Below are 17,036 nucleotides of genomic sequence, written 5' to 3'. Positions count from 1 at the left end.
CAGAAACTATGGTGAAGAGCATGATATAAATAATTTATATAGAAGAGAATCCTGAAACCTTTCCTCTGAGAAAATGTTCATTAATTTCAATTATCCTTTTACCTGGGTAATGATTAATATGAGGTGATTCCCAGATTATAGATATTTTAATTCTATTTTAAAATAAGCATAACACTATCACTATGTTATTCCTAAACTTTGTTCCTAAAAGCTATCTACTTATTTCCTTTTTAAAAAGTTGATTCATTAAGCAAAATGTAGATCATAAATGGCAGCATTACAGGTAATAAAAACCCCTGGAAGTGATACTAGCCAACAGCCTAATTAATGGGCAAAATGCTTATTACCAATTCATATTACCTGTTGGCCAGGATGTGGTCAGCACAGTGGAATGGCTGTACTAGGTCAGACCCAAAGGACCATCCAGCTGAGGATTGTCTCTCTGCTCAGTCTGGAGATTTAGTGGAAGATATGGTGAGAAAAAAACTTTCTGTTCTCTCTCCAGTCCTGAATTTATGGACCTGTTTTGTCTTCCTCCTAATTTGTCTCTTCTCTAGATAGAAGAGTCCTAGCTCACCCTATATGCTTCAGTTTTGTCCCATTTGGGAATAAATCCACATCTTTAACAATTTTTTGGTTTTTTTGCAATTTTGCTAAGAATTTCCAATTCTACTATATCCTTTTGGATGTGGAAGGACAATGGAACAGAGGACAGAATTGCACAGTTTTAAAGGTGATTCATGATTTATTTAACTCAGCATTATCTTGTTCTCTGTTTTGTTATATTCTTTTCCTAACAAACAGTTACTAACATTTGATTTGCTTTTTTTGTATGCTATTGAGCATAGGACTGACATTTTTGTGGAACTAACTCTCATTATCTCAAGATCTTTCTTCTGAGTGATAATGCTTAGCTCAGAGCTCATAATTTTATATGTGAATTTGTGTGGTTTTTTCCCTTGTGCATCACTTTACATTTTTCTGCACTGCATTTCATCTGCCATTTTATTGCCCAATCAGCCTCATAAGTTTCTGCAGCAATTCTTCACAGTCAGTCTGTATTTTTCCTATTCTGAATAATTTAGTATTACCAGCAAACTTCCCCAGCTCCCTACAAAAAGCCTTTTCCAGGACTTTCATGAAGACATTGAAAAGCAGGAGTCCCACCTCAGCTGGCTGTAAAATTTCATAGTCACCTCTCCGCTTGACAAGAATTAGCATTTTACTCCTTTTCCCTGCTTCTTATCTCTTAATCAGATACTTTTGTCCACAGAAAGTTCCCCAGCTCTAAAATGAGCTGTGACTCCTCATTTGCTTTAAAAGGCTTGAGAAATGGCCATTGTCAAAAGTCTTTTGGAAATACAGATAGACTATATCAATTAAATCATCCTTATTTTCATGTTCGATGACTTTGTCAAAAAAATACCAGAACATCTACATCACAGAACTTCCTTCTACAGAAGGCATGTTGATCTTTCCAAATAACTTGTATTTATCCAGGTCTTCACTAATAATTCCAGAATTATTCTGCTATACATTTTGACTACTAATTTACCTAATATGGAAGTCAAGCTTAGAGAATCTAGCTACCCCAATCTCCTGAGAAAGCTTTTGATATACCATCTGCTGTGGCTACTGTGACATGCTGAAAGATTTCAAAGAACGCGGAGGAAATTCTGACTACATTTTAAAAGAAAGACTCTGGGCATTTTCCTGCCTGAGGTGACATTTGAATATTTATAGATAGAAATGCAATAATAGGAATAACTCACTGAATATTTTGATCAGTATGCAAATTGCAAAAGTTTATTGATATCATGACATCTTGATTCTGAACTGTTTTTGAAAGAATGTGGCCATGATTACTTTATTTTGTGCTACACCCACATCCCATATGCTCTCTGCTTACAGCACTTAATACACAAGACAGAGCACACCTATAGGATTTGTAGTTAAAGGTTTATAGATACTGTGATTATAAAGGCCACGAAACAGGTATCTGGACACTTTACTAAAATGAAATTATCTCTGGAGAGGTACTGGAGCAGGATTTCAAGGCTCAGTGTCTGCAGTCTTAAACATCTAAGCAGCTAACCAGAGCTTTCACTCTGTCATTGAAAATCATGTTAGGTGCTTATGAACTATTTTAGATCCTTCTCCAACATCCTCTGGTTTCAGAATGGAAAGAGAAAACCATGTTCTCCATTCTGTCCCAGAATTTTACTCTCATTTATTGTGTCCATTTCTGGGCTCCCCAGTTCAAGAAAGACCGGGAACTACCGGAGAGAGTCCAGTGGAGGGCTACGAGGATGATGAGGGGACTGGAGCATCTCTCTGATGAGAAAAGGCTGAGAGACCTGGGTCTGTTCAGCCTGGAGAAGACTGAGAGGGGATCTGATCAACACTTATAAATACCTAAAGGGTGGGTATCAAGAGGATGGGGCCTGACTCTTCTCAATGGTGCCCAGTGACAGGAGAAGGGGCAATGGGCACAAACTGGAACACAGGAAGTTCCATCTGAACATGAGGAAAAACTTCACTCTGAGGGTGACCGAGCACTGGGACAGGCTGCCCAGAGAGGTTGTGGAGTCTCCTTCTCCAGAGATATCGCCTGGATGTGATCCTGTGCAGCCTGCTCTAGGTGATCCTGCTCTAGCTGGGGGGGTTGGACTAGATGATCTCCAGAGGTCCCTTCCAACCCCTACCATTCTGTGATTCCGTGATTAAGATACTATGATCAGATCATCATAGACCACCTATTTTCACTTAGAAGGCACACTGTATGAATGCTAAATTTCATGTAAATCCTCAGAAACATCTATTTTTTTCACTACTAGTAGGGAAAAGAGATGTGTGACACAGAAAGATCCCATTCATAGAGATTTTTCTTTTTGTAAGAATTCCTGTTGAGTGTGCTGACATCTTGTGGCTGGATATTTGAAATGTGTCATGTGTGCCTTGAGGTGAGGTAATTACTGCATGGCATGCTGGGATCTTCATCTTTTCTTAGAGACTTCAATGAAAGGCCCCACGTTAAGGAGCATCTTGAATTTGACTACGCAGCATTGACTCTTTTCCTTTTTCTGGGTTGAAATTATTTTTTTCACTTCAAACCTCATAATTTTGGGGGCAAAATGAGCACTCTCATGTACATTTGTTTCCTTCAAGTCATCTGCTCATCTTTGACTGGTTCTTGGCCTTCTTTTGTGGCCAGATGTTAGCAGAAGGAGCAAATGTTGCTCTATTCCCCCCCCCCCCCCCCCAAACAGGATGGACATCTGCACTCCAGTTCTTTGGGATTTTTTTTGTTTGCTCCTTCTAAAAAAGAAATCAATTGCAAACCCTTCTTGTCTCATCCTTTCACAGCAGAGATGCTTCTGTCATTGGTGTCTTCTGGCTGCTCTTTTTTTGCATGTTCCCCCTCTTTTGCTCTTTTGTGTCTACAGTGTCCTTTCCACTCTTCCCATCTTTTAAGCCTGTCTTCTTTCTTGTGTTTTCCTAATTAGGTTTTTTTTTTCACCTTGTTCAAACTTGTTCAGCAGAGATTTTGTTGTGCCCATCTGCAGCACAGCAGCTGATTCTACAACAAAATTTACCAGCGTTGGAACCTTCATTCTGCTGTGACTGAAAAGGCAAGGAGCAGAGCCTGTGTGTGCAGTAGCTCGAGGGAACCTAATAAAGCTTCTCAGGGTTAGTGTGAAGATCATTTCCATGCTGAAGGCCCAGCAGACAGGAGGGCTGCAGGTGTCTACAATGGAGAGACCTACAGCAGGTAATGCAGAATCGGCAGCTCTTTTGGGGTTAATAAGATGCTTCTGAGGACAAGGGAAGAGGTTCTTTGGGTAGTTGCTGCCTCAGGCATAAGGACTGGCATCCACTGTGCTCAGCGTGAGAGTTAGACACAGTAAGAGAGGCTCTATGTATACAATCTGTCTCCCTCTGTTTATGTTCATGATTCATCTGTGCCTACATACTCTTATGAACAGTATGCTGCACTATGTTATTAAACACGAAACTGTGTACATGGCTTCTGGGATTTGTATATATGTCTCATAAGGAGAAAAGAAGGGTTTCAGTGAAATCCTGCCCATATGGCAGGTCAGCATGCATTAGTCTCCATTTTTCCGATGTGTCTGTTCTGAAGAACCATTCAGAGAATTTATCTAGCCAGCACTACAGGAAATTTCCAAGCAGGAGAGGATATATACACATATGTTTCATAAAGATTTGATGAAGTTTTCAACAAGGTGGTATATCAGAAACTAGAAGAAAGGCAATATGATCAAAGTATGCTGTAGGTTCAGCATATTCTCAGTACAAGTGGAAAGCTTACAGATATCAACTCATAAAGGGTATTTATTATGGATAATGGAAATGGAAGAGAATTTAGTGACCTGAGAATGTTAATCTTTTTAGGCAATAATGAATTATTATGACTATAAAGAAGAAAAATCTTAATGCCTTCAGGAGATTTTCCAACACAAATCTAGTAGTTACAATGTCAAAAGTTATTTGAGAAAATTAAGAGATCAAGTTGTTTTTGAGATCAACACAAGAATGAAAAAATGGGCCTTAGGATAAATGTAAACATCCAAGTAAAATCATTATAACTTTTGAGACACTAAACCTATGTACTTTCACTGCTGATTGATGGTATCATTAGGAGCAAACCTGTCTAAAAGGAAAATACAGTCCAGAGAGGCAGATAGAAAACCTAGCCCAGATAAGTTCCCTTGAATTGTTCTCTACAGTAAATACTACTCTTTTTTTCCTGGGCTTTGTGATTAAGAACAAGTTTGAAAACAAAGCATTTATTTTCTTTTATTTTATATCTGTATGGCTGTCAGGAGATTTAATCTGCATCCTTGTATGATCACAAATAAATGTTATCCTCATTTCAAGGAATTTTCCAAGATCCATAAGTAAACTACATTCTTTTAAAGATGTTTTAATAAGGTTCATGTGGGATTGAAGTCATGCTTAGACTTTGCAGAAGCCTTTGTGCTGGGAAAATGAACTGTATGTGCACAGAAGCTATAGTTCTAAAAGTACATTTGTAGGCTCATCTGCTTAACTGCTATGTTAAAGTTCCTATAAGAAACCTTTTATCAGCTCTTTATAAACTTTATTATCAACTAAAAATGTCTATTTCATTTATAACTCACAAACTGTAAGAAAAGAAGAAAATGCATCTTTCCCTTTCCTTGCCAGTATTTCGTTGAGTGTTTTTCATTTTATTTCTTAAACTCTTTAAGCATTATGCATTTGATTTAAAACACATTGTATACTCCATTAATATTCACTTCAAGGATTTAAAATGTATTTGTGGAAGTCATCAATCTAAAAAGAATAGTGGTTGAAAATTCCAGCACCAGCTCAAGAAATTCATATTACCGTAAATAGCTACTCTCAGGCCACGCATGCTGGCGTGAAACCAGTCATAACAATCCAAGTTGTGTCACACCTGGTGCACTTTTCTTTATTGTGATCCTGTAACATTGAAAAAAAGATAGTTTTATGAACATTTTTCTGCTGTTTTATAGCCACCCCCATTTAAGTAAGCGTTCGTTCTTCCTACACTTAGAACACTGGTAAATGTAAACCTTTCTTCAAACGGAGAGTTTTGGCCACACTATTCAGAATATTCCTTTTTATTCTGTGAATGAAATCCTAACACGTTTCTTCTTCCACAAAATGTCAGTGGCTTTTATTCTGCTCTAACTGTGATGGGATCTGTGTCACGAAAGCCAAAGTTTCAAGGTGGATGTGCCTGTGCCTTCTGTATCTAGTGAATCCCTTGTAAGATCAAAATATTTTAAACCCATCAAAGAACATATTTTCTTTAAATAAAAAAGCAAAAATTTAGTTATTCATATAGAGAAGACTGAAATAAGGAAAACTTGCTTGCAGACATCCTTTGTCCATTTTCCTTGCTTTTCCCTACTCAACCATTTTCTGAGTAACACCAAATATATCTCAGACCCTTCTAGACCCTAGGCATCGTTCTTTCAACAAAGATGCCTTCTGAAGCCTTTTGCTAACTAGTCTCCACTGTAGTTGTGTAATGTCCTTTCATGAGTTTAAAGCTCTTACTTGTTGACTGTAACTGACTGTCTCAGCCATACCTCACTGTCTCTGAGATCCTCTGCTTGGAGTATGCTCAGTAACTCCCTCAAGGAAAGAAAAGTCTCCCTTCTCCTCCCAACAGACTCTTTGTACCCAATTGCTTTATTAGGGGAACATAAACATAATTCCAAATGCACAATTCAGCAGATGCCACCTGGCACTATCACAAAAAAAAAAAAAAATAGAGGATACATTTCTTTGCTGGTTAGCAGCCACGAAACAAAGCGGGATGCAATTAGTATCCGGGAAGCCTTTGAGCACATGGTGCATATAGTTGTCAGCATGTGTGCCAATACAGATTGAATAAGGAAGGATCTTTGGAACCATCTTGTCTTTCAGAAGTGCTCTGGGCTTCCCTTGCACTTTGGGCAGTCTGCTGGGTGTCAGTGCAACCTGACTTACTAAGAACACAAGTGAGACATGCTAAAAGAAATCAGTTTCCAAGCACAAGACATTTTTTAGAGGTGCTATTTTCAAACCTTCACAGCTCATCCAAATCAAACCCAATTTTTTCCTGGAACACTTGAATGCACTACTTCTCAATAAGGAATAAGTATCTGCCAATTTCTAATTTTCTAGGTTCAGCTGATTCATCAGTACAGTTCTTCAGCAAGTAGTCATAAGGCAGTTTATAACAGAAGAAGTCAATTTTAGTGTTCTTATATTCCAGAGGACTGAACAGTATTAATCCAAACACTGCAGAAAAATAAACAAATTGCAGGTTTAGACTAGGCTTGGAAAATTTTAATCTCCAAGGCAAATATTTCAGGAAAGTATGAATGGGTGAAAAAAAAGGATTCTAGAAGGCAATATTTAGGAATCTACTGTTAGAAAATCAGCTGTAACAAACATTCATTAGTCTGAAAACCAGCAACTTCAGTCAAACTATCTTTTCTTGGCACTCTAAAATGTATTGAAGTGTTGATAATCACAAAATCAAAAAAGTTATTTTCTGACTAAAGGGTTTAGAAAAGATTCATTTCAGTAATTCCACAAATATAAAACAATTGTGTATGTATCTCAATTCATAACCCTAAAGTTATTAGTCATAAACATTACTCCATGTTGGTACTTCAAAAAGTGGTATGTTTGTCTGCCTAACAGCACATGTGATAATGAAGACTGATAAAGTAGAAAGAAAGTTTTGTTCCTGACAAAAATTCCTACAAGTGAAAATATTACTGTAGAGAAAACATGTCCTCAGATTTGCCCCTCGGTATGGCGTGGATCAACTGCCTTTCCTTTGGAAAATCAGGATAGAAAGAAAATAAGTTGTGGTTGCTTGACCTTGGTCAGCTGGCAGAGGCCCAACCAGCTGCTTTCTCACTCCCCCTTCTCAACCAGGATGGGGTGGAAAATAAGATGGAAAAGCTCATAGGTCAAGATAAAAACAGGGAGATCACTTACCAATTGGAAATATCTGCTCTGGTGCATGAGCACCTCCTCCCTCTTCAGCTCCTTCTTGACCTTGGTGTTTGCATGTCTTTTTTACACTTTTTTTTCTCCTCACTCCTCACTGACATGTAACATTTTATCCTTTCTTAAATACCTTTTCACAGAGGCACCATCATCATTGCTGATGGGCTCAGCTGTGTCCTACAGGGGCTCTGTTGGATCTGACTGGAATTGCCTGCGTCCGATATGTGGGCAGCCCTTGGCCTCTTCTCAAAGAGGCCACCTCTGCAGCCTCCCCACTGCCAAAACTTTGCCACAGATGCCCAGTAAAGAAACAAAAGCTGCAGCATGTCTTGCCGCAAAGGTGGGCTCCTAGCACTGAAGAGAACCATGGACAAGAGCAGTTTCTGTCCTGCTTCTGAACCCTGTACCCATCCTGAGTAGCCTTAGGCCATGTGCCATCTACTCTCCTAGCACACAAATTGTCCATTCTTGAAAGAATATAAGGTGTTCAGATATATGACAAATATAATATAGACAATGTGAGTAACAAAGTGAGATAAATCCATCCTGGTAAAGTCCATACTAGGGAATATTAGATAAGAAAATATTTCCTTTATTCTATGAGCTATTATTTTCAGACTTTCCTGGAAAGATCAGCCATTTTTTACAGTGTGTAATACCCATCTCCTTGGTGACTACAGGTAGGACAGATCTGTACTCTGAATTTGTTTTATGGCCACCCTTCATGTCAAACTGCTCAGAATTAATGTTGAAAGTACTAGCAAATAATTTTTTTCTCAAGCATGGAGTCTTGACATGAATTTAGAGTTGCTTAGAGAACCATCCCTCTCCCATTCAAACTGCTTAATAAAAATCATCTAGAGACAAATGTTCAGTCTTAAAAAAAAGGAAGGACAGAAGGTCTAACATCAAAAGAGGTTATGAAAGGAAAAGTTAGTTATTGTCTGAAAGAAAATTCTTAATTTGTTTATAATAACTCAGTTTCTTGCTTCAGTTCCTTCCAGGTTCTCCAAGGCAGTGAAGGTACAGAGGGAGATGAAGAGAGTTATCAGTCCCTTCCCTTCCCTTCCCTTCCCTTCCCTTCCCTTCCCTTCCCTTCCCTTCCCTTCCCTTCCCTTCCCTTCCCTTCCCTTCCCTTCCCTTCCCTTCCCTTCCCTTCCCTTCCCTTTTAGTTCTGATTGGAAGAAGGGAAAGTTATTTTTCTGAAAACACACATGAAATTAGATTCTATTTGTGCTTCTGAATGAAAATCTTATCTGCATATCTGATAGCATCAGTAATGTCCCAGCTTGAAAGGTGTCTTTTTCTCTTCACAGAATTCTGGAGATCCTTACTCATGAGACTTTTTGCTCGCTCTTTAGGAGATGACTTTGAAAATAGTCATTCATTGGTCCACATGCCAAACTTCTGAGAGTGTAAGGCAGGTGCACTTTCAGTGGAAGAGTATTTTTACCAGAGAAATTGCAAGCAATTTCTGGACATGTACGAGTACATTTTAAGGAAAACAATAGCCATTCCATAATTTCCTCTGGGACAATGAGAAAAGGAAGTAGGTCTATCTCTGTATACAGGAGACACAAAACACTACCTCATTCCGTTTCAGTCTGCAATAAAGTAGAAATAACCTCATAGACAACTGAATTGCATCCATTGGATGCAAATAAATAACTGGTGTCAGAAAGATCTAAGAATGTTTCAAGGAAGCTAAGGACATGCATGTAAACGGCCTACAGGATGGACTTTTCTCCTCTTGCTATGCATGTCGTCATTGGCCTTGCATATGTTCTGGCTGGGAATAGAAATTTCTTCCTTCTAGTTGCTATAAAAATGATGTTGGAACTCTGCTTTCTCCTGAGATTCAGAAATGATAATGAAATCTTTCTGCTTGCTCTGAGGGACTCATATTTGAAGCAAGAGACAAGAGAGCTTTGAAAGCTGTCCCCAGCTCAGTGCTATTGATATCTGGCCTGGTACCAATGAAGGCAGTCTTTCTGTGACTGGATCAACTATCTTGGCATGGATTTTTGCCTTTGTGCCAGCTGGGAGCCACATTTCACTGTGCCTTGCACTTCATCTACACACTGGCAGAAACCAGATTTCCCTGCAGGCTGCTTAACCATCTTGGCATGGCTCTTGTCCAGATGCTGGCTGGGACCTGGTTCCTCTGTGGCCTTCTCAATTCTCTCGGCATGAACATTGCTCAGACACCAACTGAGAGCTCAGTTCCTGAAGCCTGCTGTTTCCATCTGCTAATTCTGAGTGGCAAAAAAGAGAGTGGCTATCCTTCAAACCACCTCTTCTTTTTTTTTTTTTTTTCTTTTGTGTGTGTGTGTTGGGTTTTTTTCCTTTGGAAGTTTCTAAGGGAAAAAAAAACAAAACGACAAACACTCAGAGATAAAGAAAGACTAGGTTAAACATTCTGCAAAACCTCTGTTCCAAAAAGAAATTAGAAGTCCAGTCTCTGTGTGTCTGGGTGAGTTCCACCTGGGTAATCAGGCTACAGCTGGCTGCAATTAATGTGCAAAGAAATGAAGGACTGCCCTGTAGGATGCTTTGCTTCATCCACTTAGTATAGAAAAAACACAGTGATTTCTGTATGATATGCTTCTTACGTACAGGTGAGTTCTCGGTTCTTGCTCTTCAATTCTGATCTCTGCATCTCTTTCCTTTAATCCTTTTTGTAATTGCTGACTGATTTGTCTGACTTTATGATTGTCTACTCCTTTTCTTTGCCATCAGTTGAATAGCATTCTCGGATTCTTGACTATATTGCAGACTTATTTTTCCAGACTAGTAGAAAAGTATTTCCTTTTTTGGTTCACTATAAATAGGTCTATCTAGTTTTAATCATCCTTAAGTGCTGAGTGCAAATCTCCCTGTCTTACGCTACATTTCCATGAAGGGATATTGTCTGGACACAGAAATCTGGAAGTCTCTTCCTGACAAATGGCCTTAAGTCTAGATTCAGAGTGAAGATCTGTCTCTATCTGTGTGAGGGTGGAGAATGTTTATCTCTTACAAACTGAGACAAGATAATGCTGAGAGCATTCTCTCCTTCTGCAGTTTAATGCAGCAATGTATCTCTAGTTCTGCTAATCCTAAATGATGAAAAACCCTGAGTCAGACATGAGAAATCGTGACACTTCTTCTAAAAACTTATGACTATTAAGCATATATAAAAGCTGCAAATCTCAAATGTCCTTGGCATTTGGGAGATGGAGAGGTGGTGGGGGAGGAAGAAATGTAAAGAAAATGCTTATTAATGGGAATTATTTAGCAGAGCAAGTAGCTTTACAGCCTTTTTACTGGAGATGTTAGTAGGCAGATTTGAACATTAATACTCCTCCTTTGACAAATGTCTTCATATTTTTCTTAATTTCCTTACTTATCTTTATGCTGACTTTGAGTAAGCACTTTGAAAATGTCTGAAGAGTAAAAGGAAGACACTAGAAAACTTCAGCCCCTAAAAATTTTATATTCCCTTGGTTAACTGGTTAGTCCTTACCCACTGCTTGGATAGTATAGTAGGAAGATACTACTCTGCCTGTTACTAATTTTACAATCAAATAACTTGATAATAACTTTAGATGAATGCATAAAAACTTGTACTAAAAACATGATCTGAATGACAGTCACCTGTGGGCAGATAGTCACTTCCAAATGTGTTTACAGTCTCTGGGCCCACCGGGCCAAGAGGTGAGTTCCTGACTCCATTTGTAGTCTTTCAATATGCATGCTGCTGTTTTAAAATACCCTCTGAGCAATAAACTGCAGTAAAAAAGCATGCTGAGAGAGGGGATGTAACTGATGTCATGTCAGTTATAGAGGGAGACAATGTTGCACAGTCACAGAATCACAGAATGGTTGAGTTTGGCAGGGACCTCTGGGCATCATCTCATCCAAGGTCCTTCTCAAGCAGGGCCACCTAGGGACAGTTACCCAGGACTGTGTTCAGATGGTTTTTTAATATCTCCAAGGATGGAGACTCCACAACCTCCCTGGGCAGCCTATACCAGTGCTTGGTCACCCTCACAGTGAAAAAGTGCTTCCTGATGTTCAGATGAAACCTCCTGTGTTTCAGTTTGTGCCCATGGCCTCTGGTCCTGTCACTGGGCACCACTTATAAGAGCCTGGCTCTGTCATCTTTGCACCCTCTCTTCAGACATTTATATACATTGATGAGATCTGCCCTGAGCCTTCTCTTCTCCAGGCTGACCAGTCCCAGCTCCATCAGCCTTTCCTCATAGGAAAGATGCTCCAATCCCTTCATCATCTTCCTGGGACTTTACTGGACTGTCTCCAGTATGTGCATGTCTGTCTTGTACTGGGGAGCCCAGAATTGGACACAGTACTCCAGCTGTGGCCTCACCACTGCTGAGTAGAGAGGAAAGATCACCTCTCTTGACCTGCTGCCAGTACTTTGTCTGATGCAGCTGAGGATACCACTACCCTTCTTTGCAGCAAAGGCACATTGCTGGCTCATGTTCAACTTTGTGTCCACCAGCACCTCCTGGTCCATTTCTGCCAAACTGCTTTCCAGCTGGGTGGCCCTCAGCGTGTACTGGTGCCTGGGGGTGTTCTTCCCCAGGTGCAGGACTTTGCAGTTTCCCTTGTTGAGCTGCATGAGGTTCCTGTTGGCACATTTCTCCAGCCTGTCAAGGTCCCTCTGGATGGCAACATGACCCTCTGGCGTATCAGCCGCTGCTCCCAGTTTAGTGGTGTCTGCACACTTGCTGAGGCTGCACTTTCCTCTGTCATCCATATCATTAATGAAGATGTTAAACAGGATTGTGTCAATCTGTAAATATTTGATATTTTAATGTTATTTTTAAAAATTAACTCCATATTAGAATATGTTGTAATACTATTAATGATCTACAAATGGATAGAGGTTCATACAAAAAGCTTTTTAAGTACAACTGTATATAAAATATAATAATAAAAAAAAATTCTATCCCTGCTGTTTCACCAGTTTATCTGATTTGTAGAAGTGTAGTTTCAATCTGTCTTAAATAAACTTTCAAAAATTAAAATGCAATAATTTTGAAATGCAATTATAAAAACAAAATTACTAAAGACATTTTTAAAATTTGTATTATTTGGATCCATTATCTAGGTCACTTATTTAATATTCATGCAATAGGAAAAATTGAATTCCATAAGATGTAGGTATTTGTTTGAAAAACAAATGTGTGAATATGCTCCTTCTTATTTCATATCTTTATTTCCTTGGAGTATATCTTGCATACTTGGAGTATATCTTCCAAAATTACTACTTACTACTGTCAGGGCTGGAGAACTAACAAAACTCTGTAAGAATTGACTGATTTTTTTTCCTCACTTGTGTTCACACACTGCTGGCAGAATCATTAATATTCTACTTAGTATTTCAGGGCATGTAATTCTTTGTTGATATGCATTAGTGGCAGCCCACAGGAAGGAAGAGCATTTCCATGGTGTAACAAAAAATGTAATTTGATGACCACGGGCTTGCACAGATGTAAATGAAGGCAGTAACCAGTCTGAAGAACCTTTGCTACTGGCAGTGGCACACAACTGAGAAACAATTGAGTTTTGTTTTCAGAATCCATTTTGGTTTTACAGAGTTGAAATAAAGAGTAAAAAAAAATATTGTTACTGTTATTCTGATTTAATTTGCCCTGAGAATTAAAACATAAAAACATTTCCTGTATCACACCACTGTTCAACAATAAACTAGTATTGACCTTGATGGATTTCCATAGAAGAATACATTTGAAAATGTCATTGGAATAGGGGTGAAAACTGATTTTCTTAATTTCTTTCACTGACCAGTTTATTTAACTACAAGGGCAGTGGCTACTCTAGCTTCCTTCTAGACACAATTAGGAACCCTGATAAAGCTGAAATAATTTGACAGCAAAAAAATCCTGCCCAAAAGAAACCCAAATCCCAAAACACAACAGAAAACAAAACCAAAAATGAACCAAAAACCAGTCTTTTCCCAGGCTGTGTTATTTTTACTGAGCATCTCTTGTAGGGCTACAAGAAGAGCACTTGGACAAAATACAACATCTTATTTCTCTCCTGCAGTGCTGCTTTGCCGCTCTTGTCTTCCAGTTCCCTATATGTCAGCCTCGGCAGAATGTGGGTTTATGAATACGGCTACAGAGACAGGTCAAAACAGCTTGCCCTTATTTTAATGGATTCCTTCCAGACATATTTTCACAGGTTTTCTAAAACACTGAATTGCAGCGGAATTCTGATACATTCTGAAGTCATGGTAGTTTTGAAGTGTAAAGATTTGTGTAAAGGCATTCAGCATGCACTGTAAAAACAGCCAAAGGTAGTACTTAGAAGAAAAAATAGATAATATTATCCTAAAATCAGATTTTTAAAAGCTAAAACCAGATTCTGACTTCTGGGATAGTTGTATTCTGAAATACATATTCAGTATTTAAGTACACTACATACAGTGTACACTGAAAACAAAACAGTACACTGAAAACAAAATAGAAATAATATTGTTTGGCTGTCATTAACAATTGTTAACACTAATTTTGAAAGTGCTCAACTGTCACGGCAGCAGTGGTACAATTCACAATGTATAAACATAAAGAAACTCTGTAGAAAGAATTTATCTTCTTTTTTTTTTTTTTTTTTTTTTTTTTTCCCCCCAAAATCCATAGCAAAGCAGAAAGAAAGAGTAAAAAAGGAATTCCTGGTTAATATACAGAGGCTTCCTCGACGTGTTTTGAAAGAGCATCTTTCTGAGTTCTTGCAGACTTGTAGAGATCATCTCTACCAACAAGGAGAGGTCTGCACCACTACCCCCACGGATGGGGAGAGGGCTGTAACATGCGATGCCTGGAGGAGCTGGGACAGAGGGACAGGAGCCCAGACCAGGAGGAGTGCTCTGAAGGCACGGAGTGTGCAGCCAGCAGATTTTAAGTGTGAAGTACATGCCTGTTTTCAGAACACTGCCAAAATATATTGAGTCTTGGACATTACCAAAGACAAATAAACCCATCTTCCCATACAAGGCTGCACTGGAGAGAGTTTGACTGAAACAGCCCTTGAAGTGACAGCCATTGCCGAACCGCCTGTGGCAGACAGCCTTTCTCCAGCATGTCCCACCGTTTTCCCTGGGGCTGTCTCCAGGCTCCCTGCTGCTGTGCCTGGTGTGGCAGCTGGATCTCTCACTCTCCCGCCTTCCCCCAGCCTGCCTGAGCTCCCTTCTCGACATGGGGCAGTACGCAGGGGTGAAGTTCTTGCTCCTGCCTTGGGTGAAGCTGCCTGTGGCTGGGCTGCCAGGAGGTATGATGAGAAGAACATAGAGTTAGTATGAAAACCACAGGTGTGAGGACCTCAACTCTTTGTCCAGATGTATCGTTGAGGTGCTTTTGATGCAGTATGTGCCACCTGCAGCTAAAAATCCTCTGTTTACATATCATCGGAGATAGCTTAGAGCTGGATAATTTTCTTTCTTTGATTAGGTATTTTTTGCAAGGAAAAAAAAAAGATTGCGCATATTTAAGAGTGCCTATTTTTTAACTTCTCAGTGATAATTGCACCAGTTTTAATCCCTCAATATTTTGATTAGGTAAAACTCATTTATTTTAGTCTCTCTTGTCTTGCTAAAATATTAACTTTCAGAGACTTAGGGAACCTCTCACAGATCATTTCCCTAACATCTAGTGCTGGGATGGGCCACGCTAAAACTGATTTCTCTTTATGCTGCTATAAATCAAATAGCAACTGCAATTTAATGTTAAATTTTTAATCTTTTTAAAATACTTGTGAGTCAGCTATCTAAGACTAGCCAGCAACACCTAAACAATCATTTATTCTTCTTTCATTTATTCCATTTTCCAATCCAACAATTCCTAAAGAGGAAGGAAGCCGTGTATTTATAGCTATACAAAAAGATGGGTACTAGGAATTTTACTAGGAATTTTATTTACTATTGTAAATAAATATTGGATTATAGAAATCGTAAGAATACAGTGTTTATTAAAAAAACATGGACAACACAGATGGGTTTTATTTCCTTTGTTTTTTCATATCTTCCCACAAAACTATGTCATGAACTACATATAAACATCTACTGTGGGAAAATAAATTCATCATTTTTTTCTAGGAGGGCATCTGTTCCCTTTAATATTTCTGCCACTTTTTAGCAATCCTATCTTATGCCTAGAGCTTTTTAATTAATAGAGACTAATTAGATTTTTTTTTTAGCATTTTTTACCCTGTTAATGGTAGTTTTTAGTCTATTTATTCCCTACTTTTCTGACTGAGTATAAAATTTTAATGAAGATTCATCTGCCTCTAATCTCTATTTTACTTAGTAGTAGAGGAAAAAAGTAATTGGAACTATTAAAAAAAAAATGAGTGTGAATAGAAAAGACGCCCCATGGAATGCCTGTGCCAAGAAAATATTTTTGTGTCAGTAAAATGTTTAAAATCCCATTAGGCCTCAAGCTCTTAAATGAGATTTCAGTTTTGCAAAGACCTTTCCAGGTTCTCAGGAGGCAGTTATTTCCAAATATATATAGCTAGAGTCAGATTAAGTTCTTAAGGACTGATTTTCAAACAGGCTGCTAGGAATGTCTTCAATGACATTCAGCAAATATTTTTTAAGTAGATCCTTCAGATTCAGATCTAGCAATAAACTTTTTATACGTGATCCTGTGCCCCATGGGAATTCTTTGTGAGGTTGGAGTCTTAGCCAAAGTTATTTGAATTCTTTTAAATTATATACATTAGGTAGTAACTTGAAAACCTGACTGCTTAAAGTGAGTGCTGTCAATTTTTATCTTAAATAATGACCTATGATGTTCACATAGTTATTTTGCAGCAACTGTTGTATTAAAGCTGTGAACTGTTCTTCACAAAGTCACATTTCATTCTAATATGAGGCTCCCACTGTGTGCAGAATTGTTTGTTCACACTCTATTTATTTCCATAGTAATTGTAATAAACTAATTTCAGTGTCAGATCAGCCCAAGGTATCCAGAGCTGTGCCCTATGGAATAAAATTTTCCAATCAAAAGGGGCAAGATCAGATTTAAAAAAGATTCTAATTAAATCTAGATCAAGTCTAGATCTAGTCCCTCCCATGTTAACAACAGTATTTTCAATTTGAATTAGAAGGATATCTTAAAATTGTCGTCTTATCCACTAATACTGCTATTATATTTGCATATATATTTTTACACTGAAACATGCAGATTTCGATATATTTTCACGAAGATGGCTGCTTTGCTAAGAATAATAATAGAAGGTATTTGAGTGAGATACACACTTGATATTTAGAATGATTTTTTTATAATTACATGGCGTGTTTATTTAAAAAAAAAAACAACAACAAAAAACCCCCCAAAAAACCCAAAAGAAACATTGTGATAGGCCTTACTTCTCATGGGTTATTAAATATGATCATGTGTGGACTTTTACTGAACCATAACTGTAGTCCCCATAGAAGCTGAAACCAACTGTACACAGAGATG

Source organism: Balearica regulorum, chromosome 1, assembly GCF_011004875.1.
Source record: "Balearica regulorum gibbericeps isolate bBalReg1 chromosome 1, bBalReg1.pri, whole genome shotgun sequence".
NCBI classification, from domain to species: Eukaryota; Metazoa; Chordata; class Aves; order Gruiformes; family Gruidae; genus Balearica; species Balearica regulorum.
The sequence above is the reverse complement of the archived record's forward strand: the minus strand, read 5'-3'. Positions refer to the sequence as shown.